At 44.5% G+C, this 27,659-nt stretch overlaps 1 protein-coding gene and 1 long non-coding RNA gene across 4 annotated transcripts in view; one reads left to right on the forward strand and one right to left on the reverse strand.

The window, feature by feature from the left end:
- LOC128113399 (uncharacterized) overlaps positions 1-16,132 on the reverse strand; it is a 37,173-nt gene extending 21,041 nt beyond the window's left edge. For 2 of the 3 annotated variants that reach the window (XR_008219435.1, XR_008219436.1), the window contains exons 1-2: positions 15,091-16,101; positions 2,508-2,613 (exon numbers count right to left, since the gene is read on the reverse strand). This is a non-coding gene — a long non-coding RNA (uncharacterized LOC128113399). Of the gene's footprint in view, positions 1-2,507; positions 2,614-15,090 lie in introns of all 3 variants that reach the window. The other variant, XR_008219434.1, reaches the window with a different exon arrangement.
- Positions 16,133-16,516: 384 nt separating this feature from the next.
- Positions 16,517-27,659, forward strand: part of Basp1 (brain abundant membrane attached signal protein 1) — a 55,856-nt gene continuing 44,713 nt past the window's right edge. The window contains exon 1 of the mRNA XM_052743060.1: positions 16,517-16,742. The gene's annotated coding sequence lies outside the window, so the exon portion shown is untranslated. The remainder of the gene's footprint in view (positions 16,743-27,659) is intronic.

The raw sequence follows: 27,659 nt of genomic DNA on the forward strand, positions 1-27,659 counted from the left end.
CTTGATGCTATGCTTCTGAGGGTTCTGTGCTCCCTGGGGTCCTGTGCTTCTGGGGATCCTGTGCTTCTGGGGATCCTATGCTTCTGGGGGGTCCTGTGCATCTGAGGGTTCTGTGCTCTCTGGGGTCCTGTGTTTCTGGGGATCCTGTGCTGCTGGGGATCCCGTGTTTCTGGGGGTCTTGTGCTTCTGGGAGTCCTCAGCATCTTCTCTTTATTGCTGGGCTTCTGAAACCTCAGGGTCGTGTGCTTTCTCAGGATATTTCTACTTGTGCTTGGCACTCAAAGTGAGCAGCAATTCTGGGAAGGCGTTTCTATAATTTCCCCTCTTTCTGGGCTATCAGAACTGTAGGGTTGCATATTGTAGATTTCCTTTTTAATCTTGCTTTCTATTTATCATTGCATGTGTTTTATTTCCTAGGATTTCTACCATGTTAATGATCTGATCCTCTATGAAAGTTTATATGTTGATCATCATATTTTAAATCCCAAATCCCATTGTTATCTAACACTTGATTCATGCCTTCTTGTTCTTGTTTTATGAATGTAACTTTTTCCCCCTCCAGTATTTCTGAGGGCATTGATATGTACCCAATCCCCGTGTTTCTAACTCCTTTGGAGCCCATACCTACCCCTTCCAGCTTAGTTCATATTGCAAGCTTTCTTTAATACCTGTGATCCTTGGCTATTAGGTTTTTTTTATTAAGACTAAGGTGCTTAGGAGCAATTTGAAAAGCTCTAAGTGTGTGGGAAAGTGGGTCTAGCCAATTTTATCTAGAAAGTGAATTAACCCTTCCATTAGGGAATGAGGTCTCTAGAGAAGCCTCCAATCTCCTGCTGTGGGGTGTGTTAGTTTCTTTTCTCATTGCTGTAAGAAAATACTAAGTGAAAGCAACTTAAGAAGGAAGGTTTATTTTGGTTTATCTTTGGGTATACTCCATCACATCAGCAGGTGCATGAGGCACCTGGTTACATGGCATCCAGTCACTAAGCAGAGAGAGATGAATGCCGGTGTTCAACTCACTTTTCCTCTTTTTATTCCATTCATGATTATAGCTCATGCATTGATGTCATCCACATTTAGAATGAGTGACATCCATTTTCAGTTAACCTGATCTCAAAACTTCCTCGTGGACATGTTCATTAGTATGCCTTTTAGGTGATTATAGATTTTTTTTCAATTTGACAGTATTAATCATCACTGGGATGTCTTGCTGGCTACAGCCACTGGGACTCATATTATAGGACATGTTATAAATGTTCTCTGTCCCAGGGCTAAGTCCACATTTTCAGACCTATGTCTCATGCTCCCTCCTCTGGGCTCAGCAGTAACAGTTATGCTGGTGGTCTGAGTGTCCACCTCCAGGTACATTTCCTTTCATGTAGGAACCAGGGAGCTCTAGGTGGTTATCTCAGCTGAAAGGGTGAGGAGGGAATTCCTGTACAACCTTGGGCATTTCTTGCTTTTAAATCCTGGACTGTGCAAAGATGCTATGGAAGAATAAAATGACATTCAGAGTCTCTGTGAAAAATGATAGTGTGGGAACATTTTGTTTTTCATCAAAGGAACCAAGCAAGGAAGGATTGCTGGGACTTGTCTGCTTAGAAGTGAACACCAAGCTTGGTCTCAGTTGAGAGAACCAGCAGGAGCTGCAGGCTAGTGGCTGAGTCTGCCCGTTAAATGCAAATATTCAAGACCTGAATTAAGGACAGCGGCTGTATCAACCACATATCAGGACAGGCCTCATGCCTAGGCGTACTTGGACTCATAAAATGAACAACTCCTTTGCAGACTTCTTGCTTCTTTATGCTTTATTTGTACAATTTTTGTTTTATTGGTCTTTTGGCTGTTTGTTTTGATTTTCACCTTGGTGTTTTGTTTGTTTCTCTTTTTTGTTTTTGTTTCGTGTGTGTGTGTGTGTGTATGTGTGTGTGTGTGTGTGTGTGTGTATGTGTGTGTGTGTGTGTGTGTGTGTTGGGGGGGAGAACAAGCAGAAAGTTGGCTAGGTAAGGATCTAGGATGGGCTAGGAGAGAGGAAAACATGGTCAAAATACATTATATGAAAACAAAACTTTTTAAATTAAAAATATACCATATACGGGGCTAAATATTTTAAGATGTTGGCTCACTTATCCTCACAGTCACTTTAAAAGACACCTTATTTGTCAACTTACAGTAAGTTTTGATGTAGTAAAAAATAGCCCCAGGGTTCAGAGCTGCTAAGTAATTTACATTTCTTGCCCACATATGTCCATCATTGGACTGTATTCCTGGATATCCAGTCCTGACACACATGATAATATATATATATATATATATATATATATATATATATATATATAATTGATATATATCATATATATGATAATATATAATCCCAGTGCTTAGGAGTGTGGTGGGATGGAGTGAGTTCCAGAACAGCCTGGGATACTCTGGGATACATAGCTAACTCTGTCTCAAAAATAAAACAAAATAATAAACAGTAAAAATAAGTGTCAAAGAAAGCAGACCTGCAGTACAGCATGTGTGATCTCCAAAGCCGTCAGAGTCAAACCCTGCGTGTCCCGTGTCTCAGAGAGAAAAACAAGCAAATCTGATCTCAGCGTCATTACTTCACTGGGGAAGAAGAACAGAACATTAATATTATTTTCTATATGGATCCTATTTTGTTTTTGTCAGGGGATTGAACCCAGGGCCTTTTAAATGCCGCGTACATTTTCTGCCACCAACCCTCAGCCCTAATTGTTTTTATACAAATAAAACTCAGGTACAGAAATTTAGATTTCTCATCTCCAAAGAGTTCTTATAGAATGTCCTAGCCACACCGGAGAATCTATTTTGTCTTAGATTTTTCATGCAATGTTTGAACTTACCAAATCAATGAAATTTAGTCAAGAAAAAAAGGGACATTATTATTTTAAGGAGAAAATTTTTTCTTGAAAATAGATTTTTTTCATACAGTAAATTCTGCTTATGTTTTCTTCTTCGATAACTCCTCCCAGATCTTACCCCACTTTCCTACCCACCCAAACCATATTGTTTCTTTCTCTATCTTATTATAATACAAACAGGCATCTAAAATAATAAAACAAAATAAGGTAAAATAAAAGCAAACAGCCAGGTATAGTGGGGCACAGCTTTAATCCCAGCATCCCAGCACTGAGGAGGCAGAGGCAGGAGAATCTCTGAGTTCGAGGCCAGCCTGGTCTACAGAGTGAGTTCCAGGACAGCCTGGGCTACACAGAGAAACCCTGTCTGGAAAAAAAAAAAGCAAAAAATAAAAATAAAATAAAAACAAACAAAACAGAATAGGACAAAAAATTAGGAAAGAAAGAGAGACAGAGCTCGCCCAAGAAAAAAGCACAAGAAACACATACAGACACCAAGGCACAGACATTCAAACACACAGAAAACCCATAAAAACCAAATTGGAAACCATAAAATACAAGCAAAAAACTGTAAGGGTAATAAATAAACAAATAAATAATAAATAAATAAAGCAAGTAAGAAAAAAACAAAAACAAAAAAACAAGCCAAAAATAAAAACAACAACAACAAAATAAAACAGAAAAAAGTACTGTGAGATCAAAAAAAAAAATCTTCCCAAATCCCATCTTGTTTTTGTTGGTCCTCTACTGCTTGTCATGGGCCTGGCCTTAAGCGTGGTTTGTATACCCAGTGAGACTCCATCGGTGAAACTGATTTCTCCTTTGTGAGCGGTTATCAATTGGAGATAGCTTCTGAGCTAGGGGTGGGGCTTCTGTCTACTCCTCTTCTCAGCGCGGGGATCCCATTTAGCCCAGACCAGTGGGCCAAATGCGCTATGCACGCTTTCACTGTCTCTGTGAGGCCACATGTGCTTCCGTCCTGCTGTGTCAAGAAGCCCTTGCTCCCTGGGTGTCCTCCACCCCCTCTGGCTCTGACATTCTTTCTGCCTCCTCTGCCACAGGGTTCCCTGAGCCTTGAGGGGAGGAATTTGATGGAGACACCCTATTTATCCCGAGTGTTCCAAGGTGTCTCATTCTCTGCTCACTATCCAGCTATGAGCCTCTGTATTTATTTCCATCTGTTGCAGGAGAAAGCTGAGGATAGAAAATTCTTAAGGGAAAATGATTTCCGATCAACAGAACCGTATCTTTAGCTTTTGTGCTACCTGTAAATTTTAGAAGCACATTTCTTTCCTTATGGTTGCGCATATGTTGGTCACAAGACCCATCTTAACACTGACGTTGGTTTCCCCAGATTCCTACGTTGTCCATGAGAACACTTCCCCGGCTTAGTCTTCATTACAGGGCGGAAACCAACCAAGCAGCTGTCTCTGAAATTCTTTGAATGAGTCTGCCACCTTGTGGCTGTTTGCGAAATCAGCCCGGTAAATGAGACACATGGATGAAAATAGGGAACCTGTCTGAAATACATGTCTGCAAATAAGGAGCAGCCCGGTGCTCCCAAACTGCTAAAGGTCTCAACACCAAGGAAGCTTATGGCACATCTTACATGTGCTGAAATGTGGCGGTGCAAAACGAGCCTTCTTACTGCTGCTGCTTCTATTCAAGCTCACTCTGGTGATGCCGGAAAACTAAGGCAGTCTAAGGAAAGAAGCCATCAGCATTAAAAAGAAAGCTAGAGGCCAGGTGTGGCGGTACACACCTTTATTCCAGCACCTGGAATGGTGAGGCAGGTGGATCTCTATGAGTGAGACCCTATTTCAATAAAACAAAAACAAAAACAACAAAAAAGAACCCAAAATAAATAAACACATACCTAAATAAACAAAATGCTAGAAATATTATGGGTTACAACGTGTACATAATAGTCAATTACATTCCTTTTCTATGAAACAAATAATTTTTATGTGCCTTTCATTCATTCCCATCTTTGACGTTTTCATAAATCGATACAATGTCCTCTAGTTATTCTCACCTTACCCTCCCCAATCCCCCTTCCAGCCCTGTCAGTCCCTCCTCCTCAGAAGGCCCCTTCTAATATTCACGTCTTTTTCTTTCTGTTTTGGGATGCACCGAGTTAAACCGGGACCATTTGTGGGCCGTGTGGTCATGCTTTCCTTTAGACTATATGATTTTGAAGGCAGGCATTCTATGCTTAATCTCATTTTCCAGTGCTCTTGAAAACACACTAGTTATTTTGAGATAGTCTGTTGTGTGATATTTTGTTCGTGATTCTGACAAATTAAGCTTTCCTGGAGATCAGAGGGCAGAGTTAGCCACCAGTTAACCATAGAAGCCGTGGTGGCTCACGCCTTCAATCCCAGCACTTGGGAGGCTCATACCTTTAATCTCGGCACTCACGAGGTGGAGACAGAAATGTAAAGTAGGTGGAAAGAGGATCTCACCCCCTGTTTTGGTCTGAGGATTCAGAGTGGTAAGAAGTCATTGGTGGCTGTTCCTCTGCTTCTCTGATAAGATTAATTAGGTTCATGCTTCAATAGTCTAGTAATGACAATTTAAATAAATAGCTTCATCTCAGGTTTATTTAGTAGGTGAAAACTTTCACTGTAGTTTTTCTTCTTTCTTTCTTTATTTATTTTTTATTTTATTTTATTTTATTTTTTAGTTTTTCGAGACAGAGTTTCTCTGTGTAGCTTTGCGCCTTTCCTGGATCTCGCTCTGTAGACCAGGCTGGCCTCGAACTCACAAAGATCCGCCTGCCTCTACCTCCCGAGTGCTAGGATTATCACCGCCTGGCCCACTGTAGTTTTTCAATGTCTCCTTGGTCCTCCCTCCTCTTCTCAGGGGAGAAAACATGTATGTGTGTTCTGATGCTCCATTCTGGATGAGTGTATCCCTCACCCCAAGGGGGCTCCACAGGAAAGATGATTCATTATCTTCCATCCTGATCTCCTCTCAAAGTTCCCAGGAGCCATGCAGGATACTTTTGAATCCATCCAGCTAGTGAATGTCCCTTAAAAAAATCTTTCTGGCCCTTTCCATTTCCTGGATTTTGAACTCTGGGGTGTCTACTAGGTCACATGAAGACATTTGAATTCAACAGCTAAGCCAAGATGCAAGGAGTCCATTGATAGACTCTCACGGTGGATTTCCGGTGGGAAATGGGAACGCTCTCTATCACAGGGCTAAAATGTAGGGCATGATCTCAAATGAAGAAGAAAAAGGTAAAGAAGAAAGAAGCAGGGAAAAGCAAGAATAGAATCTCTTAAAATACAACTTCTTTTTTAAATTTATTCACCTGTTGCTTTAGCTAGTACATTTAAGCCAGATTTTCATCTTCGGTATTTGTTTAAAGTTCACTCTAAAATGCCTGGCATTTGACAAGAATCTAAGGAACTATTTACTTAGTGTACTCAAGGCCTTGTGATCAATCTCCAGTGCTGTGAAGAGCAGAGGAGGCCGAGGAAGGAGGAAGAAGATGAGGAGGAGGAGAAAGAGAAGGAGGAAGGAGAAAGAATTTAAGGGAGAGCCGGGAACTCCCTGACCTTCATCCCTAGTTATCCCAAGAACTGGGGTCTCCTGATTGCCAAGATCCACTTGAGACTTAACAGAAGAGGTAGTACTTGGGGGCACATATTTTCAAGAGCTTTGCCCTCTTAATGGGAACTATAACACTGTCTAACATGGAATCCCTGCACAGAATTTCCTGTTTGGGCAGCATTATTTTCACCTCCTCAGAAAATAGTAGAGTCATGCTATGGCAGCTTCTGCAGTTCAGTGATTGATCAATACATGGCCTCACCTATTATACCATTTCCAGTTAAGAAAAACTTATTACAATTGTCCCTTGTAAAATTAATTTCTCCTTACATTAAAGGGCTATACCAACAGGGTCCTCTCAGACCTGGGTGATAGAAAGACCTGTCCTTCTTGCCACACTCTAACCTTTTCTTTCAGTCAATAAGAGAAGTTAAATAGTCTATAATATCTTCTTTATCAGCTGCCAGGAAGCTGAGAACTAAAGTCCTCCAGCAAATGCACTGACACATACTGCTAGTTTTCCATGATGACTGTTGATAGCTTCTGCTCTCCCTGGCCTGGGACTTAATTTTACTAGGTCCTCTCTTTAATGGTCCTACTGGGCTGCTGCAAAATGAACTCACAGAGTGGTGTTTAACAAATGGGTTAAGGTTTCCATACTTAAAAAAAAAAAATGTAACACTTAGAATGATCTCAAGAAGTAGGCAACATCCTTCTTGTTGTGGGATGTCTTTCTGTACACTGTGAATATGTGTTGCTCTCATTGGTTGATAAATAAAGCTGCTTTGGCCTGTGGCAAGGCAGGATACCAAGCAGAGATACAGGAGAAGGGCTCAGTCTGGGAGATGCCAGCCAGCACCTAAGGAGTAACGTGCCAGTAGACTGTAACGGCACAGCCACGTGGCCATACATGGATTAATAGAAATGGGTTAATTTAAGATGTAAGAGCTAGCTAGTCATAAGCCTGAGCCATTGGCCAAACACTTATAATTAATATAAGCCTCTGAATGGTTATTTGGGAACAGACGGGTGGGAGAGATTAGTCCGTTTACACCTTCTCCAGATGAAAAGATGAAGGCTAAGAAAGATGAAGGCTCTGTATAACAGTTTCCCCCCAGACCGAAACATTCCATCGTACAGGGAAGCTCTGTATATAGAAAGTAAACAATTCAAAACAGCGTTAAGACGTCCCTGAAACTGACCAGATCCACTAAGTCCTTCCCTGTCAGAGTAAACTGCAAAAGTTGAGAGTCCCTCTCAAGCTAACTGAAGTAAGCTGCAAAGAAGACTCAGAAAAGTCAAGCTTGCAAAGACTCTTGAGACAAGACCAGCTGCCTGGTAGAAGCAGAAACTAGCCGAGCTGCCTGGAAGAGGTTTAGACCAGAGCAATTTGGAAAGGATATTCTCCAACTTGTTGAACTGCTTGCAGGCTGTCCCAGCTTTTGGAGCTGTCACTCACGCTGGGGTGAGCTTTGGTGATGCAGCTCTCTTTGACTCATTTCTACTCCTGTAAGTAACCCATCACCTGGACTCTTGTAAGTGACCCCAGTAAAACTCACTGGTTTGCCAAGTTGGACTTTGGTGTTTTCTGTACTTTGGTTTGTCATGAGATCCCTATGCTGTGTCTCCCCAAGAAAAGTTTTGTCACACAACAGAAGGAATTTGCAAAAAGTCACAACTCTACAAAGCAGAGGCGAGGCTAGGGATTTAACTCATCGTCCTCTAACAGCCAAGTCTGTTTGCTTAAGCCTCAAGATGCTCCGTCTCTCTAGCTATGTCTTCATGGGTATCCCGGAGAACCACTCTGTATACATATAATCAATTCTGTCATTGAAAAAGATGATTGAAATGATGAGCAGTTAGAAATCTTTGATTCACAGAACTGGTAAGAACCCTTTCACAGGACACTATTAATTAAGCTAGACAAAAACCCAAATAGTGAGTCAGCATTGGAAAAACAAGGAGTGATCTATTGGTAATGAAATATATCATCAGTCTTACCCAGCTGTGAATTCTAAGAGACACAATAATGACCAACCTGGTAAGACACGCCCACTGGAGCAGTAGTGGTGTGGATGTCACGGGAGTAACCAGCCCCTCTTTGCTGGATCTAAGGCACATTCCACAAAATGAAACCCATTCCTGTCGCTGTCATTGGGGCCAAGAACCTGCGGCTAGTGAGGTCATGGGCCCTAGAGAAGAATGTGTTACTATTAGTATGCTTAAGGAAACCAACTCCAAATGACTTATTGTTATACCCATAGACTAGTAAATCTCTCAGTTCTAATCAGAGAAGCTTCTATTTTCAACAGACCTAATTAATAGAGACACACAACTGCCAAGGTGCAGAAAATAAGAGAGTGCAGAATGCTCATTCCTAAACAGGACAACTACTATGTCACACCCTCTCTTTCCAAGGCTCAGGGATCATTGTGGAAGAGGGGGCGGAGATATTGTAAGAGACAGAGGCAGTGGATGACTATAATGAAACAATATTTTACAGGCACAGTACGGTTCCATGTATGAACTTACAATGGTATGGGAAGTGTGCACAAGACCTGTGCAAGTTCAGGCCAGACAAAATCCCAGTATGGAGAGGAAGGTGGGCATGATGTCCTCCCCTAGCCAAGCAACTACTGGCAATGACATATTCTGTGAAATGGAGAGTCAGTTTTCTTTGTGTGACCTCTGGGCGTCACCCATGCTCCAACAGAAGGCCACACATCTGAGAATATATGTGCAAAACAAACTGAACTTGATGGGTTTAAAAAACAAAAAGAGGACACAAAGTTGGGTGAGTAGGGAAGGGGGTGATCTGAGAGGAGTTGGGGAAGAGAGAGGAATATGATCAAAATACATTGCATGAAATTCTCAAAGAATTAGTAAAAAAAAAAAAAGGAGAAATATATGCAACTTAATCCCTGTCTGTACCTATGAAGAATTATTGGGTGTATTGGAAGAAGAGTTCTGGATAAACCAGTTTTCTTAAGCTCTTTTGATTGTACTGAATTTGTTTAATCTTATTGGAGGGCAAAAGCCATAAAAATCAACACAGCTATGATTGATAGGCTCAATAATAGACCCGTATACAGAATATTTCAAAGGGTGAAAAACCTTTTGAAGTTTAAAGCTGTCAGAGCTGCATTTGTTAGGAGCAAGAAAGAGGAAAGTAATGACTTGCCAATATACAGTGTTGAGCTGCTCTGATTTGGCAGGAATTCTATGTAATAGTCCATTCAGATAAAGCTGGGAAGAAGCAAGAAGTGTTATGTAGAAAACAGAACATTGTGCGGTGTTCTGAGTTCACCAAACTACAAAGTTAATATATAGATGAATAGGGAAGGCTAACTACAGGTTAAAAACTCCTTGTTCCTGTGATTGCTATTCATTGATGCATCACCTTAAAACCAAGAAAGCCAGAACAGAGAGGTCATTTGCTCTAGAAGTCCAGGGGCCAAGCCAGATCTTTCTGTTCTGAGGTCAGAATAAGCTACATTCTTCATCCAAGTGGAGGCAGTCAGATACAAGGGAAGCAGAAAGATGTGGGAGGCCTGACATTAAAAAAGTCAGTGCAGGGACAGCTGATGAGTAGAAAGGCTCTTAGCAGATATTTCTTAGTCCTGAGTAACTCCCCACATTATGTATATTCTAGTCACCAAAGCAACGAATGGCCAATTGCAAAAATTCTTCATTAAACATAGAATTTTATAACACGGCATCAGAGGCTTATATTACTTATAAATTGTATGACCATGGTAGGCTTCTTGCTATCTGTTCTTATATTTTAAATTAACCCATTTCTATTAATCCATAAGTTGATCAAAACACCAAAGTCCAGCTTGCAAACCAGTGAGTTTTACTGGGGTCACTTACAAGAGTCCAGGTGATGGGTTACTTACAGGAGTAGAAATGAGTCAAAGAGAGCTGCGTCACCAAAGCTCACCCCAGCGTGAGTGACAGCTCCAAAAGCTGGGACAGCCTGCAAGCAGTTCAACAAGTTGGAGAATATCCTTTCCAAATTGCTCTGGTCTAAACCTCTTCCAGGCAGCTCGGCTAGTTTCTGCTTCTACCAGGCAGCTGGTCTTGTCTCAAGAGTCTTTCAAGAGTATTTGAAAAGGGTCTTAGTTAGGGTTCCCATTGCTGTCATGAAACACAGTGACCAAAACCAAGGGAAGGGGGAAAGGCCTTAGTTTGTTTATGACTTCACATCACTGTTGATCACTGAAGGAAGTCAGGGCAGGAACTCAAACAGGACAGGAACTTGGAGGCAGGAGATGATGCAGAGACCATGGAAGGATGCTGCTTACTGGCATGCTCTTTATAGTTTGCACAGTCTGCTTTCTTATAGAGCCCAGGACCACCAGCCTGGAGTGACCCCACCCACCATGGGCTGCACCCTCTCCCATCAGTCACTAATTAGGAGAATTCCCTATGGGCTTGCCTACAGCCCCATCTTATGGAGGCACTTTCTCAATTGGAATTCTTTTCTCCCAGATGACACTAGTTTGTGTCAAGTTGACATAAAATTAGACAGCACAGAAAGCTAAGTTACCTTCCACCCCACTTCAGAAGTAACATAAATTCCTGGGGAGCACCACTGTCAGTAATCGGGGGACAACCCTGCAGACACCCGCCCTGTATTTCTCTACAACCTCAATGAGACAATACTCTACACATTGTGCAGCAATTTGCTTTAGGCACATGAGAGCTTGTTATTGACACCTTTATTTGTGCCTGGTATTGATAACATCAATAAAGAAAATGAAACAAACAAAAAAAATCTTCCAAGAACACCGATACTCTAGCGTGAGGGCCAGGATTTTCCAACTGTGTCAAGTTCTCTGGGCACATTCATGCAAATGTCCATTTGATTTTCACACATGGGGTTTGCTTCCCCTTCATACATTTCCAGTCTGGCTCTCTTGTTTCATATCACTTTATTTATTTGGAGAAAAAAAACCCTTCATTCTGATGTTCATTCACCTTTATTTGAGTAGGAGCTGCCTGGGCTTCAGAGGCAAGAAACTGCTTGGGATCTTAGGGGATTCATTGGGAGAGCAGAGATTGGTAGACATTGGAACTTGGGCAGTGCTTACACTTGGAGTGGGCGATGCAGTACCTTCTGATTTGCTTATAACAGAAGGGTGAGTCCTTGACGTTCTGCTGGCAACTTGATTTTTGCATTTACCAGTTTATTTCAGGCACCATTCCTTGCACTGGACTTTAATCAGAAGTGTTTTCATTAGTTTAACCCTGCAGGAGCAGATTTGTGAGTAGAAGCGCATCCCACCAGCGGATTGTCCAGACTTACTGCTCTCCTGGCTCCACAGGCTCCTTCAACAGCCTCGGTAAAAGCGAGTGGATGTTCTACAACATTCTTTATGCCACAATAGCTTATCCTCTAAAGGATTTAAGAGGGAAGAGAGCCCCCAGATTAGGGACTATTTCCCCTAGACTAAAGGCCTTGCCCTTTAATCCCTTGCTTGGTGTCTTGCGGCAACAGGCATACCTCACCTGGAAGAGCCCTTGCTGGTTGGCAAGCAGACCCTGTTTTCCCTTTGGTTTTATGTGATTTGTTCACACAAAGTGCTGGCGAATAGAAATGTACTTGGGAACAGAGGGATTTGTGCGGGAATTATGGGTGATGGAAGGGAGTGAGAACTATTCAGGGGGACTCAGGTTGTTTTCATCTGGAGAAAATTCTGCTAGTACAATGCTAACACCAGCCAGTCCCTCCCACTTCAAGCCCCGAGCTTCCTCATACACAAGTGTCTACTCAGGTTTGCAGCTATCCTTTTACAAACACAAAGAGCAGGGAAAATGGGGAAACTGGAGTTAAGCTGTTTTCTCTCAGTTACCCAGCCTGTAGTAACAGGGAATGGAATTCAAATTCCTCAGTGGTAATCTTTGGCCTTGCTCTTGAAGCAACCTGCCTGATTTCTGTTCCAGGGGATGGTGGGGGCCTTGAAGGGTGGGTAGAGGGAACTCTACCCAAGTCTGTCTGAGGAAGACACCCTAGCAAAAAGCAGCTTCCTCTGTACCCAGTATGACCCAAACCAAACAAATCAATCCAAACAAAATAAAAAAAAAAATCTTGCCTTGCCCAACTGGGTAGAATGTCATACTCAATTTTCAACCAGAGTTTCTCAGCCTTTTCATTCTTGACATGATTGACACTTTGGGCTGGATAGCTGTTGAGGGGCTGTCCCCAGGCCTCTGTCCAGTAGATGCCAGTTCCATCTCTCCAACTCTCACGTGACAATCCCTAATGACATTGCCAAATGTTATCTGGGAAGCAAGACGGCTCATAGCACTGATTAAAGGCCAAGGGCGCCCTTTCCTATGAACAGTGAGGCTGGGGTTGGAGAGGGGAAAGACAAGGATGAAACCAACACACAGATGTTGATATTTTCCTTTGAAGAAAATCTTAAATGTATATAGGAGGGAAATCAGGCACTTTCATGTATAATACCAACTAACCCTTTGCTTGTAATTTGTAGATGAGATCTCTTAGTCCTGTGGCTGAAATTTTATACTAGTAGAGTGGAATTTACTTTCAAAATGGGTCTCTGGGGGGGGGGGGGTTGGGTCACTCCAGTGAATAGTTCAAAGACCTTTCAAGCAAAGGTGGCTGGACTAACACTATTGTCGCTGTGCTTTTGCTTCATTCATCTTGTTTTATGCGGGAAACTGAGGCTGATGCCAGGCCTTGGTGGTTGGTGGGGGAGGCAGGCGAAGCTGGAAGGTGAGGTTAGGTCTTTCTACATAAACCAATGTCAGGGATTCAACAGAGCCACAATTCAAAAGGCTGAATAGATATGGGTGACTTTTTTTTTGGAACTGGGTAATTTTAGTGACAAAGAGTCCCTTATGTTGTAGGCAATTTTGTGGCAAATCATTTAGCAAAAATAAATAGTTATGGAGCAACTTGTCTTTTTGATGAAAACCTTTATAATATAGGTTAGGGCTTCTTGGAACAAGTTTCACAGGCAGGTTAAAATGACTGTGATTCAGTATACAAGCTGTGTAGTCTAGCCTTGTTTTTTGGGGGAAAACATTCATTCTTTTGGAAAGGGCAGCATCCCCTTTTCATGGCTGTGATGGTGAAAGTTAATTAAATTTACCATGAATCATATCCTTAACCCTAGGAGCTCCCAAATTCATTACTCTGTAACATTCACGATACAACAGTTTCCTACAATTCAAAGCTTCATATGCTCGATTGCTAATTCTCCGCGTGTGTATTTTAGAGATGTTTGGAAGAGAGTGTGCCCTGAGCTGTTAGAGGAGTAGCCAAAGATGAAACTAACCCACCCCTCACTGTTCTCTCTGTTTCTATTGAATCTCCCCCATACCTGAGTGCATGTACTCACTTGTGTCATACTGTGGATTGAAGTCAGGAAGTCAGGGCCTCCAGCAGCCCAGGTAAGTGTTCCATAACTGAACACACCCTTGGCCTGCTCCCCTTTCTCTCTCTCTGTGTACACACACACACACACACACACACACACACACACACACACACACACATATATGTATATATTATTAAAAGGGGGCAAACAACTAAATCTAATGGGAGACAGCATCAAGGAGAGAGGCTTACAATTCTGTACATCCGTACAAGCTTTTGCTTCCTGTTTCCATGGTAACCAGTGATCTGCATTCCAGTCACACCTTTGGAAGGTTTGCTTTCTCTCTCCATTCTAAAAGCCTAGCCAGAAGCACCAAAGGTGTTGAACAATAGTTATCTGTTATTTTTGAAAAATTAAACACGAAGATACACAAAGGAAGACAATACCTACAGGCTTATCCTAAAAATACAGTAGAAATGTCTATTAATTTTAAGATGATCACTGGGATAAAAAGTACCTGAATCCTAAGCGAGTGATGCCACACCATGTAACACCCACCCGCCCCTACCCATCTCTACACAGTACTTAATTCCTTTAGCAAACAGTAAATATCATTAATTACAAACATTCATCTTATTAATAGAGTGAAATAGAGGCTTGCTTTAAGAAGTTTGAAAATAACTCATGGGCTGGCTTTCAACCTGGTATGGTTTTAGCCTCCAGAGGACATTTGGCCATATCTGGAAACAGTTTTGGTTGTCATAACTGGTTCTGGTGTGGGAACCACAGCATCTCAAATAGGCATAGCTTCATAGGTGGTATACTGATATAAAAGAAAGAAATGTTCAATTGAATAAATGTCATTTGTGATCTGATTTTCTGTTCTTGTACTGTCTGATTTCTTAATGGGTTTAAGCAGTGGGAGGAAGGGAGGGGGAGAAGAGAGAGGTTGAAAAAAGATCTATCTGACTGTCTATCTATCTATCTATCTATCTATCTATCTAGAGAGGGAGGGAAGAGAGGGATGGGGATGGGGAGGAGAGGGGGAAGAGGGAGAGGAAGAGGAAAAGGAGGAAGAAGAGGAAGAGGAAGAAGGAGGAGGAGGAGGAGGAGAAGAAGGAGAAGAACGAGAACTAGCCACCACAAAACATTTTCATCTTTTCCCCATCACTCTTTGATTAAGATTTGACACTTCCATTAACGCTCTTATTAAAGTTCTATTATTTATTTTTCTGCCGGGGGGGGGGGGAGACTCATCTTTCCCAGGTGAGATACTGACGGCAGGCACTTACCTTTGGCGTTTGTCTCTTTAAATATGGTTATGTTTTGTCATCGCGACCGTCCGTGGAGGGCAAGCTCCTTCGGAATTCATGCTCCTCTCTGAGGGTAGATCCAACCAAGAGAACAACATGCCTTTCCATTCCCCCTGTTCTTTTGGGACGAAGCGGAACAAGCGAGCAGTCCCGACACAGCCAGAGGGCGCCAAAGTGCTGCGAACGGAAGTTCCAGGGCTCCATGGGTTTCGGGATGGTAAAATTGGCTTTTGTCTGAAGAAAGCCGTGCGTGGTTCTAAAAGATGTCACCACGTATTATTTTCCAAATTTAAAATTTGATTTTGCATTTTTTTCCCTTTTGCCAACAGGTAAGCATGGCGAGCATATCTCCTAACCCTATTGTGTAACCCGGTGTTACCCTAAGTGGTCGCCGACCGGGACACGCGGACTTAGCAAGGCTGGCCACAGCCTGTCTGGGTGCGCTTCTGAGCAGCATCTTAAGCAGCCTGAGAGCTGGTGACTTCCATGAAAGCATAGGCACAAAAAGTCGAAGCCCGTTTTTCCTAGGGTGCATTTCTTCCTTTCTTCCTCTCCGAAGTCGGGAGAGCATCCCCCGAGGAGCGGTGCCGCCCACCCTTCCACCCGGACCTTGGTTCTGGGCGGTGGTGCCTCGCAAAGCTGCAGCCTCCTGGTCGGCCCCCGAGGGCGAGCATCTGCTTGGAGACGCCCCAGATGTGCTTGCCTTGGGGGTACACCCTAAAACCCGCGGACATCTGTCTCGATGGTTTCAAGGGAAGCATCGCGTCTCCCCCCACAACCTCACTGCCTACGTGATAGCAGAATCTCAGCCCGACGTCTGGAGCGGGCTGGATTGGGGTGCAGAGAAAGCTGGCTGCGGCGGGGGGCGTAGTTCATCAGCCCCTTAAGTCTGAGCGAGAGCCTGAGCTACTTATTCAATGCTTTCAAATAAAATGTGTGTGAGACAGAGAGAGAGAGGAGAGAAATCCACAGACAGTCCCGCCGCGGGTGGGGGGGATGGAGGGGCGTGCAAGGAGGGGATAGGAGGGGGCACTGGCAGAAGCTGTTGGGGAGGCGGGCGAGGCACCAGGCTGGAGGGGAGGGATCTGGATGAGGATAGCCGAGGGTGGGGGTGACTGTGCGGGTGTGGTGACGGTGTGTGTGTGTGTGGGGGGGGGGGGTTGGCGCTGGATCACGGGGCATCTCGGGGCGCAGGGGCTGCAGGAGGAGAGAAGTTGGGGACCCCCGGGTTAGCGGGGCGCTGACGGAGCGGGCGGGGGCGCGGGGAGCCGGGCGCGGGCCAGGAGCGAGCGGAGGGGCGGGAGGGCGGGCGGGCGCGAGGCGGGCGGGGTCGGCGAGCGAGCGGAGGAGCTGGGCGGGCGGACGCGCGCGGGGGGGAGGGCGCTGGGCAGGAAGGGGAGGGGGAGCGAGCGAGAAATGCAGAGGCTGCAGCGGCGGCGGCGGCGGCAGTAGCGGCAGCGGCGACGGCGGCGGCGGCAGCGCTCCAACTCGCTCCACGCTCCGGGCTCCGCCGTCGAGCCGGGAGAGAGCCTTTGCCCAGCAGCCAGGCACCGGGCCGGACGACGCCAGCCACCCGGGCCCCTTGGAGGCACCGCGCTCACCCAGGGCCGGCACAGGCACCCAAAGCCTAGGTAAGGAGGCGCGCCGTGGGTCCCCAACACCACAGCGGACTCCCGGGCCATCGGTTCCCCCCGGGCCCCGCCCCACCCTGAAGCCCAGGGTTCTCCCCATCGGTGCAGCCGGGTGCGGCCGGGGATGAGACACAGTGGGCGTGGGGTTTCTCTATGGGGGGGGGGGGCTCTGTCGTACTGGGGGGATCCCAGGCGATGCTCTCCCCCCCAGGTGGACAGCTTCGGCCTTTCGTAGGGTGGGGAGCTTGAGGAGGGTGGTGGCGAGGCTTCGGAACCGAGTTCGGAAGGGAGGGAGGGGAGGGGTGGGAAGCTGCTGGTGACCGGGAAATAGCGAACGCGAAACCCTTTAAACGCATGGAATCCGCCAGCCACGGTTCTGTGGGCTGACCCCAGCCTTCTGTCATCGGAACCGGCGCAGCCACGGCGAAAGCGCTCGCTCGGTGTGAGGGGCGCAGCAGCAGAAGATGGAGGATGGGGGTGGGGTTGGGGAGGGAGAAAGAAGACACGGAATCTGGTCCGATCAGAAGGGGCGGGGGTTGGCTTGGCCCGCGCCGAGTCCTGGATCTTGGTTTGGGGTAACCGAGGAACACGAGGTTCAGAAGGCGGTGTGCACGTCCGGGGTAGATCAAAGCCCCAGACCGGTCTGCGGCGGAGCTGTTTTCCCACTAACCTGTGGACATCTCCAGCATTTTCTCTTTTTTTGAGCCTTGCGCTCAGAGAACGCGCCGCCGCCGCCGCCGCCGCCGCCGCGCGCCTCCACCGCCGCCCCAGCCTGGGGGGTGTGGGCTTGAACCTGACAGCGCGCGGCCCGAACGGGCTCAACCCTGCTGCAAGCCAAGATTTCTATAGGGTTTTTTTTTTTTTTTTTTTTTTTTTTTTTTTTTTTTTTTTTTTTTTTTTTTTGCCCCGTAGCTCAAACGCTACAACCCAACGTCCGCTTCCCGCTGCCCCTCACCATTAGAAGGAAAAATTGCAGAATGCCTGGATGCGATAGCACACAATGCGTGGCTGGGGACCGCATTCTTTTCATGAATATTCATCGAACGCTTGGCCCTGTTCCTAATCTGCTTCCCCCGAGACATTTCCGCCTTGAAACGAACTCGGTGGACGGCCTCTGCCCCAGTGATTTTCGCTCTGTTGAAAGGAACACCACGCACATGGGTGCAATTTTCAGTGTTTTGTGCAGGGAGGGGGGGTGGTTGGCACACCTCTGTCTCGGCTAAGACCACTGGCCACTTGCGTGGCGGGGTTAAAATAAAACATGAGTATTCAAGGGGCTGCTGTCGGGGTGTGGATTAATCTCCACCCCTGGGAACATAGCAAAGGCTCACAGACCTCCAGTACTGCGGGCAAAATGAATGAATCGGGACTGTAATTACCTATTCCTTTGTCTTGGCCTCGCGCATGCGCCGGAGAGCAGGGTGTGGAGGGCCAGGCAGCCCCATCTGATCTCCCCATCATCCACCCACCCACTCCCCTCCCGAGCCCAGGAACAAAGGCGTTTGCCCTAAATGTTTCATGAAATCTTTGGACACAAATGACACCCCCCTCCCCGCCCTCCGTCTTGGTCATGTGCGTGTTTCTTTTTCTTTTTTTTTTATTCCCCCCCCAGGCCATCACATCTGACACATTCTTACAGATTTCAATTACCCCCACCACACCCCCATTTATATCAGCCTTTTTAGCGAGGGAAATTGTGGATATTTTTTTAAACGTACATTGTCCATTGCCCTTTCTGTTCTAATGTATCGCACTGCAGGGACAGTGGTTTTCTTATAGTTTGCATCCGTTAACTGTTTGCCTGACAGATCTTTATTGCGGGTCACTTGACCAAGGAACCTTAGTCTCAGACCAGCGATGGTGTTGCCCCTGGTGATACCACCTGGGACAGATTAAGACATCTTGGCATTTAAACGAACAAGATGGCTTACAGAAGCCAGCGTGAGAAAATGGTTACCTTTCCAGCAGCCCAAGCCTTTCTGAATTCTCTTGATCCCTACTTTATTGTTTCATTAAGGATTCCAAGAGGCAAGCCCCACTGAGATGGGTCGGAAGACGGGAGCTAGGGTTGCTGGGAAGAAGATGGCGAAGCACCACGTTCATAATGCCCGACCTCCCTCCCCCCCCCCCCCCCCCCCCCATCTACAGGAGCCATGCTAGTCCTTTGATGGGAAATTTTCTTTCAAATGATGTATTTCCCAGCTTATGGACCTTCAGATTTCTCTGAGGGCTGGTTTACTTCCGCTATTCAAAATAGGACTCCCTGTATGTATCCAACAGGAGCCTCATGCTCTGTCTCTGCCATGGTGGGTTGTGTCTGAAAGGATTTCATGCTAAAGGATTTCCAGTATGTCCTGGTGGAATGACACGTGGTAGAAAACGGCAATCCTCCCTTTTGTTCCTTAAAAAACCAAAAATGCCCTCATTATTGGTCACGTTTACTATATCACAGCTTATAATTGGTAGGGCCAGTGTCTGGCTGCCTCCGAAGTGGCAAGGATTTTATTCTCTCTGATCCTTAGCAATAAGTTTTATGTATTTAGAGTTCTGTATTATTATGTATGAATTATACATTGAGTAGTATAATTTAGAAGGCTATTTGTACTTAAATAAAATCTCCCTGCCCCCCCTCCAGGTAGTGTTTTTGGATGAGTAATAAAATATAGTCTAAAATCAATAGCATTTCAAGTCAATGAGCTTTAGGTTTTTAAACAAAATAATTCTAAAATCCATTAAAAATATTGTGTTACTTTTTTTTTTTCTTTAGCCAATTTTCTTGCCAAGCATTAGCAGATGGAGAAAGGGAACTCTTTAAAATCCTGATATATTGCCCCAGCAGTTGACTATATTGACTGGATAGTGGCATGTGTGCTCCTTAACTGGTGGTGAAGCTGTCTGTGGCTTGTGAGATGGAGCTTCCTCCATTACCCTCATTTAAACATTCAGTGGAAGAACCCTCCGAGTTCGTCTCTCTGTGCTCGGAGGCCTCTTTATAATCCTCCTGGATTTTCCAGAACAAATCACATTATGGCTTTAAATGTACTAATTATGTTTCCTTTATTTTTATTTTCCTTTAACTTCAAGACATTTGCATTTCATGGTTAAAATAAATGGTGCATGAAATCAGAGGGAAAAAAAACCCTACCTTTTGGGAATATTGTTCATTGTAAAATAGGTGTCTGTGTTACCATGGGAGTTTTGTAAAACATTGCACATGAGAATCATTCTTCAGACAGCTCAAGTAGCATGTATATACCACATGTACACGTACACACAATAATGTCTACATACATATTTATATGTACACACTATAAAATCTTATTAATGACAATACTAAATGAGTTGGTATAGAATGTTATTTTGCAGTGGCTTTATATTGGTCTTTGGAAAACAATTCTTTTCTCTCTTTATAAAACATGTTCGAAAGGGGAAGTCTTAGTAGCCTACAAACACCCTCCTTACTTCTAAAATAAATGGTTTGTATTGAGTTTAGCTAGGATGTCCATTTTCAGGCCTCGAACTCTCTCTCTAGCCATCATTAGGCTTTAAGAGCTGGAACAAACACCACCAAATAAAGGATTTATACAGATTTTTTTTGGTCTTATTTTTGTGATCTGTTGTAAACTTTTGATTTTCAAAAGCTGTCCAAAAAAAAAAAAAAAAAAAAAATCCTAAGAACTATGTCAAAGCAGGTGCCCTGGTATCTGGCTCACTGGGTTTGCATAGGTCTTTACTGGTGTGAGGAGAAAGTTTTACCTTCTGTTTTCCATGATGATGGTTTCAGCTGGTAACTAAGGTAGCTTCTGAAGATAGCCTCCAAGCACATGGACGAGTTGGCCTTCTCCAGGACAGGCACCGTCTCTGTTCTGGTTTTCTCTCAGCTCAGTCCTTTCCAACTCATTCTCTCCCAAGACTTGAGCTAATCCGGTGAGCATGAGATTTTTACTCTTTGAAACTCCAGAGTTACCACAGGCAGAATTGCTGTAAAGATAACATACCTGCTCGGGGGGGAAATTTGCAGGGAGGTTTCCCTGGAGTTTAATGGAAAGAAACTGGGTGTGGATGATCTTTACACAGTGGCTTGTCTGCCTACTTAGGGCAAATGATGTAATGACATCACATCTTGATGAATTTCCTCCCCCCCCCCCCAGTTGTAAAATTACAGATAGTAATGCCCATTTTTAGGTTATATTAAGGATTACACATGTCTGTGAATGACTAAGAAAAATGACTGGCTCTTGAGGGCACCTTAATCTCTCAATCTGTGACGTTTGATGTAGTAAATGGAACTGACATTACTTACCAGTTTCTACAGCGTTGAGCTGCATTTCTGACCCAGGCTGACAGATGAAGACCTGAGTACTTAGCAACATTCAGCCAGAAACAGCCTTTCTCAATATGAAAGGGCCCAGGTATCTCATATGTATATACCATGCTTATATGTATATGATACATACATATGTGTGATGTATGTATATAATTTGGTATTTTGTGGGCACTGTGTAGATTTGCTCCAAAGTGGGTTGCATGGTCTCAGGCTGGCCCCTTTGATCCTAGGGCTGCTGATGAAAATCAAGAGGGGCATTTCAGTTGATTTGAGAAACTGCAGAAACCTCAGTTTCTCAAAACCACAGCCATAACCAGTCTTCTGAAGGAGAGCTGCTGTTACATGTCAATCCCTCTGTAGCTAGAAAGACAGATGTGCAGATAGATGTCACGTGAGAAGGTTGCATGGTGAATCATTTGAAAACAAAGAGAATCATAGTCATGTTTTCAGTAGGGTGCAGATCAATTTTAACTCTGAGGAGACACAAATGTAGGAAATAGTAGGTGTCAAACAGTGTTCTCCCTTTTCCTCTGCAAGTTAGGCATGGGATGAAGTCAGAGGCAGAGAGAGCCACGTAGTGGGTTTTCCTTTTGTGCCCGGAGGATCTAAGTACAAATCCAAGGAAACACATAAAGGAGAGAATTTTGAGCAGCCTAGGCATTTGGTGCACAGAGGGTATGACTGAGTGGAGTCCAGGAAGACATTCCCGAAAGCTTTGGAGATTGGGAAATAGTTCCTATCTGTGAGCACAACAGGGAACTCGAACATGAGGCAACACTTCAGGATGATGTTGGAATGTGGCATAGAGTGGAGAAGGCGCAACCTTTGCATGGCCTTTTCTCCTTGTCACTTAAAAGCATTTTTATGAACTTTTAATTCATAAAAGCTCACTTTGGGTAAGGGAAGAAAGGGACTGTGCTTCAGTAGCTTCTATAAACCTTTGAAATATATGTTTCAGCAATAGTTTGGGCATTGTGTATAGAATATGGGATTTAGGGAGTATGATTTCTATCGGTTGGTGTGGCTGGGGTTGTGGCCACCTGCATAGACTCCTGTCTCAGATGCCTCAGGCATTGCTAGTTAGGTGAACTTTAGTAAACTACTTAGCTTCAGTGTGCCTAACACTCATCTTGAAAGTCGAGATTGGAATACAGAGTTCTTGTAAGGATGAAAGGAAATTATCAAGGTAGGACAATGGCCCATCCATCCTCAGCACATCCATTGAGTCCCCATTCACTGTAAAGCGGTGGACATGCCTGTTTCCCTTACTTTATCCCTTACTCTATCGAGAGCTAGTCACATGCTTCTTCAAATCAAGTCAGTGTCACAAACCAGGCCCATGAGAATGCCTTGCGAAGTGTTTGGAAGAACTTAGAAATTAATGGCTAAAAAGCAAACAGACAGACAAACAAAAAACAAAACAAAACCAACAAAAATTCACAGCTGGAGTTCCTTGAGCATGTCTGTAGAACACTTCCTAGTTCCAGGATGTCATTATGTTGTGATGACACATGTCATAATTGAATTTTAATCCCCTCAGACTAACCGTAATACGTATTTCACCTGAAAATAAATGGGAAGTAGAGATTCAAATAGTGTGCCTAAGATCTGATGGCTTTCAGCCATATTTCACTCATCAATGCTAATAGGCCATTTTACTTTATGTAATAGAGAGTCTCAAAGCTAAGTAAGTAATTCTTAACAAGCTAACACCCACAATATTTATCTAAAGTGAGTGATACTAAATTTCTCAATGAAAAGACATCTACTAAACAGTGTAAATGTTCAAGCACCAGATGCAGCTAGGGCCTATTGATTAGAGATGCCTTTGTCATAGTGTCCAGGGGCTAATGTCCTTAAGTCACATTTTTTTGGAATAGTGGTGATGATGGTTGCTGTTATTCAGGTTTTCAGTAAGCATGGATTCACTTGCTGCCCCTCTTGCCTTCGCATACCTCACAGGTAGAAGCAACGGCCCAAATGTCTTATCTGGAACTTGGCTCTGCAGATATGAATGGGGTAGTAAGCAGTACACATGTGTCCAGTTGTGCAATTAGGGTTACCTTGTTAGAATTAGCCCATCTGCCTTCACGCAAGATACAGGTACAGAAACTCCCTGGCTGCTTCTAGTTACTATCCAGACCTTGGCTTTTGTAAATTCTTGCCCCACTGGAGTAGAGGGTTGGAAGGCTCAGTACTGAAATACTTATCTTGGAACTCAAAAGGTTCTTAGAGAAGTCAGTGGTTTGCTATGAGCTGGTTAGTGGCTAAGGGGAAGCCAGGTTATTTCCCAATATAGATGTCGTTTCTGCTCTCCCATCCAACTGAGAGAGAGTGAGGCAGAGGGAAAAATCAAAATGTCCAGTTGGGTTACTCATATCCACAGCCTGAAACTTACAACAAAAAATTCATACCATTTCTCTCACTGTTACTGTTGTTTGAGAGTCAGTTGGGTTCCTGTGTTTCTCACTGGTTCTCTCTAAAGGGCGTCTTTCACCTTTATTACAGCACACTTGCCCACATGGGGAACTTTCTAGAAACTACCTGTTATTGCACTATCCCCACGCCATCCATCTCTTTCAGTTTACTTGTGTCTGCATCTTACATTCTATGCATGTGATTTCCTTCTTATTCCAAAAAATATATGGCATGCATCAAAATGACTTACAACACCAGGCTTTGATACTGTGTCTTGCCTTTCTTCCTCAAGTGAACAACGGTTGCAGGATTAAGCGGTTGTGGCTAGAATGTACATGTTTGAGAAAAGAGCAAGTTTTGGACTAATTTTGAGTCCAAAGGATGTAGAACTATTTCAAGGCCTCTGGGCACATCCAGTGTGTGCACTTTTGTAGACAGGTGATGGGTGCCCCCAGTGTTTGTGTCCTTTGCTGGTGGCATCTGGCCTGGAAGTTTCAGAAAACAAGAGGCTTAGTTTTTCTTTAGAAGTACCAGTTATACTGTTTGAGCTGATTTAGGGATTTAAAAGAGCTATGGCATTCTGAAGCAGCCTGTTAAATATGGAACTTAATATGGAGCTTAATATTGGAATGTTCAGAACTGTTTTTCACAAGTTTTGTTCACATGCACTCAGATTTGGACAAACTGTTAAGTTTAGCTTTAGGTAGGAAACTTTTAAGTTCAGATTTAAATCATCTAGAAGTTTCTGTGACTGGAGCTTTGGGGAATTTGTATTTTTCCAGAGAAACCTGCAATATGAGAATGACGTCACAGCTTTCAGAATGCTTTAGTGCTTTTGATCATTACTCATGCACTCTTAGAAGTCAATATAGTCCTAGTGTAAACTGGAATTAAAGTTTTATCCTAAGCTGATGAAGAAACAGGCGTGCAAGGAAAGCTTGGCGGATTGAAGTTGGGGTATTAAGAACTTCCTGGATTGCCTGGCAGAGTAGCTTTGAAAAGGTGCACAGCTCGTTCCCAGTTCCCATTGGTGGTGGCCTATTCAAAACACTGTTACCACAGACAAAGACAAGAGGAGCGTTAAAAACTAACAAATTCTATTCAGGGTAGTTAGTGTATCAGAAGGGAAAATAGCCGTGCCCTGTTCCCATTCCTTAAAGATACAGGCAGCAAAGTTCTGGTTGGATTATTGAGTCTCTGCGGAGGCTTCCACAGCCCAGGCCATCTGAGGCTGTCTCAGAGACCGAGAGTGGTGTGGGAGTATTTTCTGTCTTTGACCTTTACAGATGTTGCTGTTTCAACAGGGGAAGCGGTGTCAGCATTCTGTATTTGCTTTTAGGCTCATCAAATATGATGGGAAAGAAGGGTAAAAAGGGAGAAATCTGTGACTTGCAGGTGCCCAGGTGCCCCATGCGTTTGTCCTGTAGTTTATGAATAGGGTGGGGGTGAAGTTGGGGGACTGCTTGGATGTTTGCTAAAGATATCAATATGATCAACTAAGGTGTCTTGGGATTGCATGACTCATGTTCCCAAGGGCAGTGGAAAGAATCTTGGTTCACAGTTGGTGGTGATAGTAGTTCCTGGAGTTTCTGACCACACAACCTTAGGTAAACATGACAAGCAGCACCCTATTGACAGGGGTTATGGTGGTATCTGGGCTTCCTCAGTAGCCCTGGTGATCTTTTGTTGACACTCCCAGTCCCAGCTTCCTGGGGCCCACGCAGCTGGACTTCAGAATCTTGGTGACTGGTTTCTCTACAAACAGGAGTGTTGTTCATCAGGTGGATGATGGTCTCCAGGGTGCGTGTTCCTTCTGGTTCACAGCAGAATGAGGGAGCTCTGTTCCTTCCTCCAGTGCAGTGACTGGCCAATGGAAAACCCCATGGAAGCTTTGGTATTCCCTTCATGGTGGAGGAAGCAAAGGTAGGAAAAACAAAACCAAACAAACCAAACAAACAAACAAACAAACAAAAACCCCATTGCTAGCCGTTTAGTCTAGCACTGCTTTTCTGTTCTGACTGCTTCTGTTTCGGCCATCTAGAGAGCTTGGCTCTCAAGTCCTCTGCACTGAAGTCTTGGATAGGCAGGGTCTGGGTGAACTCAACTGACTGTAGTGCGGAGAAGGGTAAGGGTGCCATGGGAGCCCAGCGATTGGTTTCACTAAGGTAAGGCAGGATGCTCTCTCCATGGAAAAGGAATTCTACTAACGCTACTTAAGATTATGTCTAACTGAAAGCAGAGGCTACCCCTCTGAAAGCAGAGGCTACCCCTCTGAAAGCAGAGCCTGTCAGGAAAAGACAATGTAACAACAAAATAAATGCAAAAGTCAACACCAGCTTCTCATGTCAAGTAGCCCCCAAACGTGTTAGCTAACACAAACCACGTTGTTACTCTTGAACCATGAAGGCTGCCCACAGCAGCACTTTCTTTGACTGTATGTATCCTTGTTTCTAGCAACAAATGCTGTGTTAAGGAGAAAGGAAGGGACAGATAAGGCACTTGGCAGACTGAGACAGTGGACTTGTGCTACTGGAGTTTCTCTACAGGAAGAGGTGGGAGTTGATGGATCTCCGTTTTATATCGATATCCCTTGGCTAGGCATACCTTCAAAGGGGCCTTTGGCATCTCTACAGTGAGCTCACCAAGCTGAGAACCTTAGAGAACTGACCAAAGAGTCCAGAATGATGCACTGTAGCTCCGCTCACCACCCCCCCCCCCCCCAAAGTGAACCACTGTACGGGGAGTGGAACCATAGCTGGTTTTGAGCTGGGTGTAATTTCTACTGGAGGAAGGTGAGAACTGGAGGAGGTGTGCGTTTCAAACAATGCCCTTAGGGTATTAAGACAGTTGTTAGCATTAGTAGCACACAGGGCAAGTCAGCATGCCCTGGCATGTTAGCCAGTTTGCTTAGTTTACCTGGTAGAGGAAATAGCCAACAATCAGAAAAATGTTCTAGAATACTAGCCTACATTTAACTGTCTGGGATGCCTTCCCATGAGAATTTCTGATAACACATTTATCTGCCCCTGCAGCTGATTCCACAGCTCCAGTCTTGAGGGGGCAAAGAGGCACTGTGAGCAGTAGGGTTTTTCTGTAAATAGAGATGTTGGTTTAAAAAAAAACAACAAAAAGCAAAAAACAAACAAACAAACAAAAACAAAACAACAACAAAAAAAAACCCTTCTGCAAAGGAGGAAATGTCTGAACACGAGGGAAGCCTGAGTCAGGGTACTTTTGCAGCTATATTTCTGAAGGGAAGAAAGGGGAAAGCCATTCTGTTCTGCTTCTAGAAGTCTCTGGATTCCCCTAACGTGGGCAGGGTTTTTGATAAGTACAATATAGGAAGCAAAACTACATCCTTTGATGTCAGCAGCCTATGCCTTCTGGGATCCAGACACCACCATTGGCTTGTCGTGTTGTCTGCAGGGATGAAAGGGGAATGGGGATGAAGGAGGGAAGGGGAGGAGCCGAGGAGAGGGGAGGGGCGTGGGATGGTGCACACAAAGCACCCGTGCCTTGCTCTCATCTTAGTGGGCTCCAGCAGCCAACACAAAGCTTCGCAGGGTTACTTTCCTTGTGGTTCTTGGTGACTGGCGTCCAAGATGAAGGAGCGGGCAGAGTTGGTTTCTTCTGAGGCCCTGCGCCTTGCTTCCTCAGGGTTGCCTTACATGGGTTGGATTAGTTTCTCACAGCTGTGGCACAAACAGCGTACAGGAGACAGTTTATTTCAGAGCGGACCGTCAACCATGGCTGGGGAATCACGGCAGCTGGTCACATGGCATCTGCAGTTAGGAAGCAGAGAGAGAATTGGTTTAAAAATATTGGTTTAAAAAAACAAAAAACAAACAAACAAAAATCCAAAAAACACCAAGCGCTGGTGCTCAGCTGGCGTTGTCCTTTTTATCAACTCCGGGATCCTATCCCATTGAATAGTATCCCACTCACCTTCTAGGGTGAGTCTCACCTCAATTACTATATCTGGAAATACTCATACAGACACATCTAAGAGAGGTTTCCATGGTGACTCTAAAGACGGTCAAACTGATGATGAAGACTGATCGTCATAGATTGTGCACATCGCTGTTGTCTTTCTGGATGTCCCAATTTCCCTATCTTGTAAGGACACAGGCCAGACTGAATTATGCTCCATCTTACCAGTTTCAGTCTTGTAA

The sequence above is a fragment of the Peromyscus californicus genome, unplaced genomic scaffold, assembly GCF_007827085.1.
Source record: "Peromyscus californicus insignis strain IS unplaced genomic scaffold, ASM782708v3 Scaffold_18__1_contigs__length_77618521, whole genome shotgun sequence".
Lineage (NCBI taxonomy): Eukaryota > Metazoa > Chordata > Mammalia > Rodentia > Cricetidae > Peromyscus > Peromyscus californicus.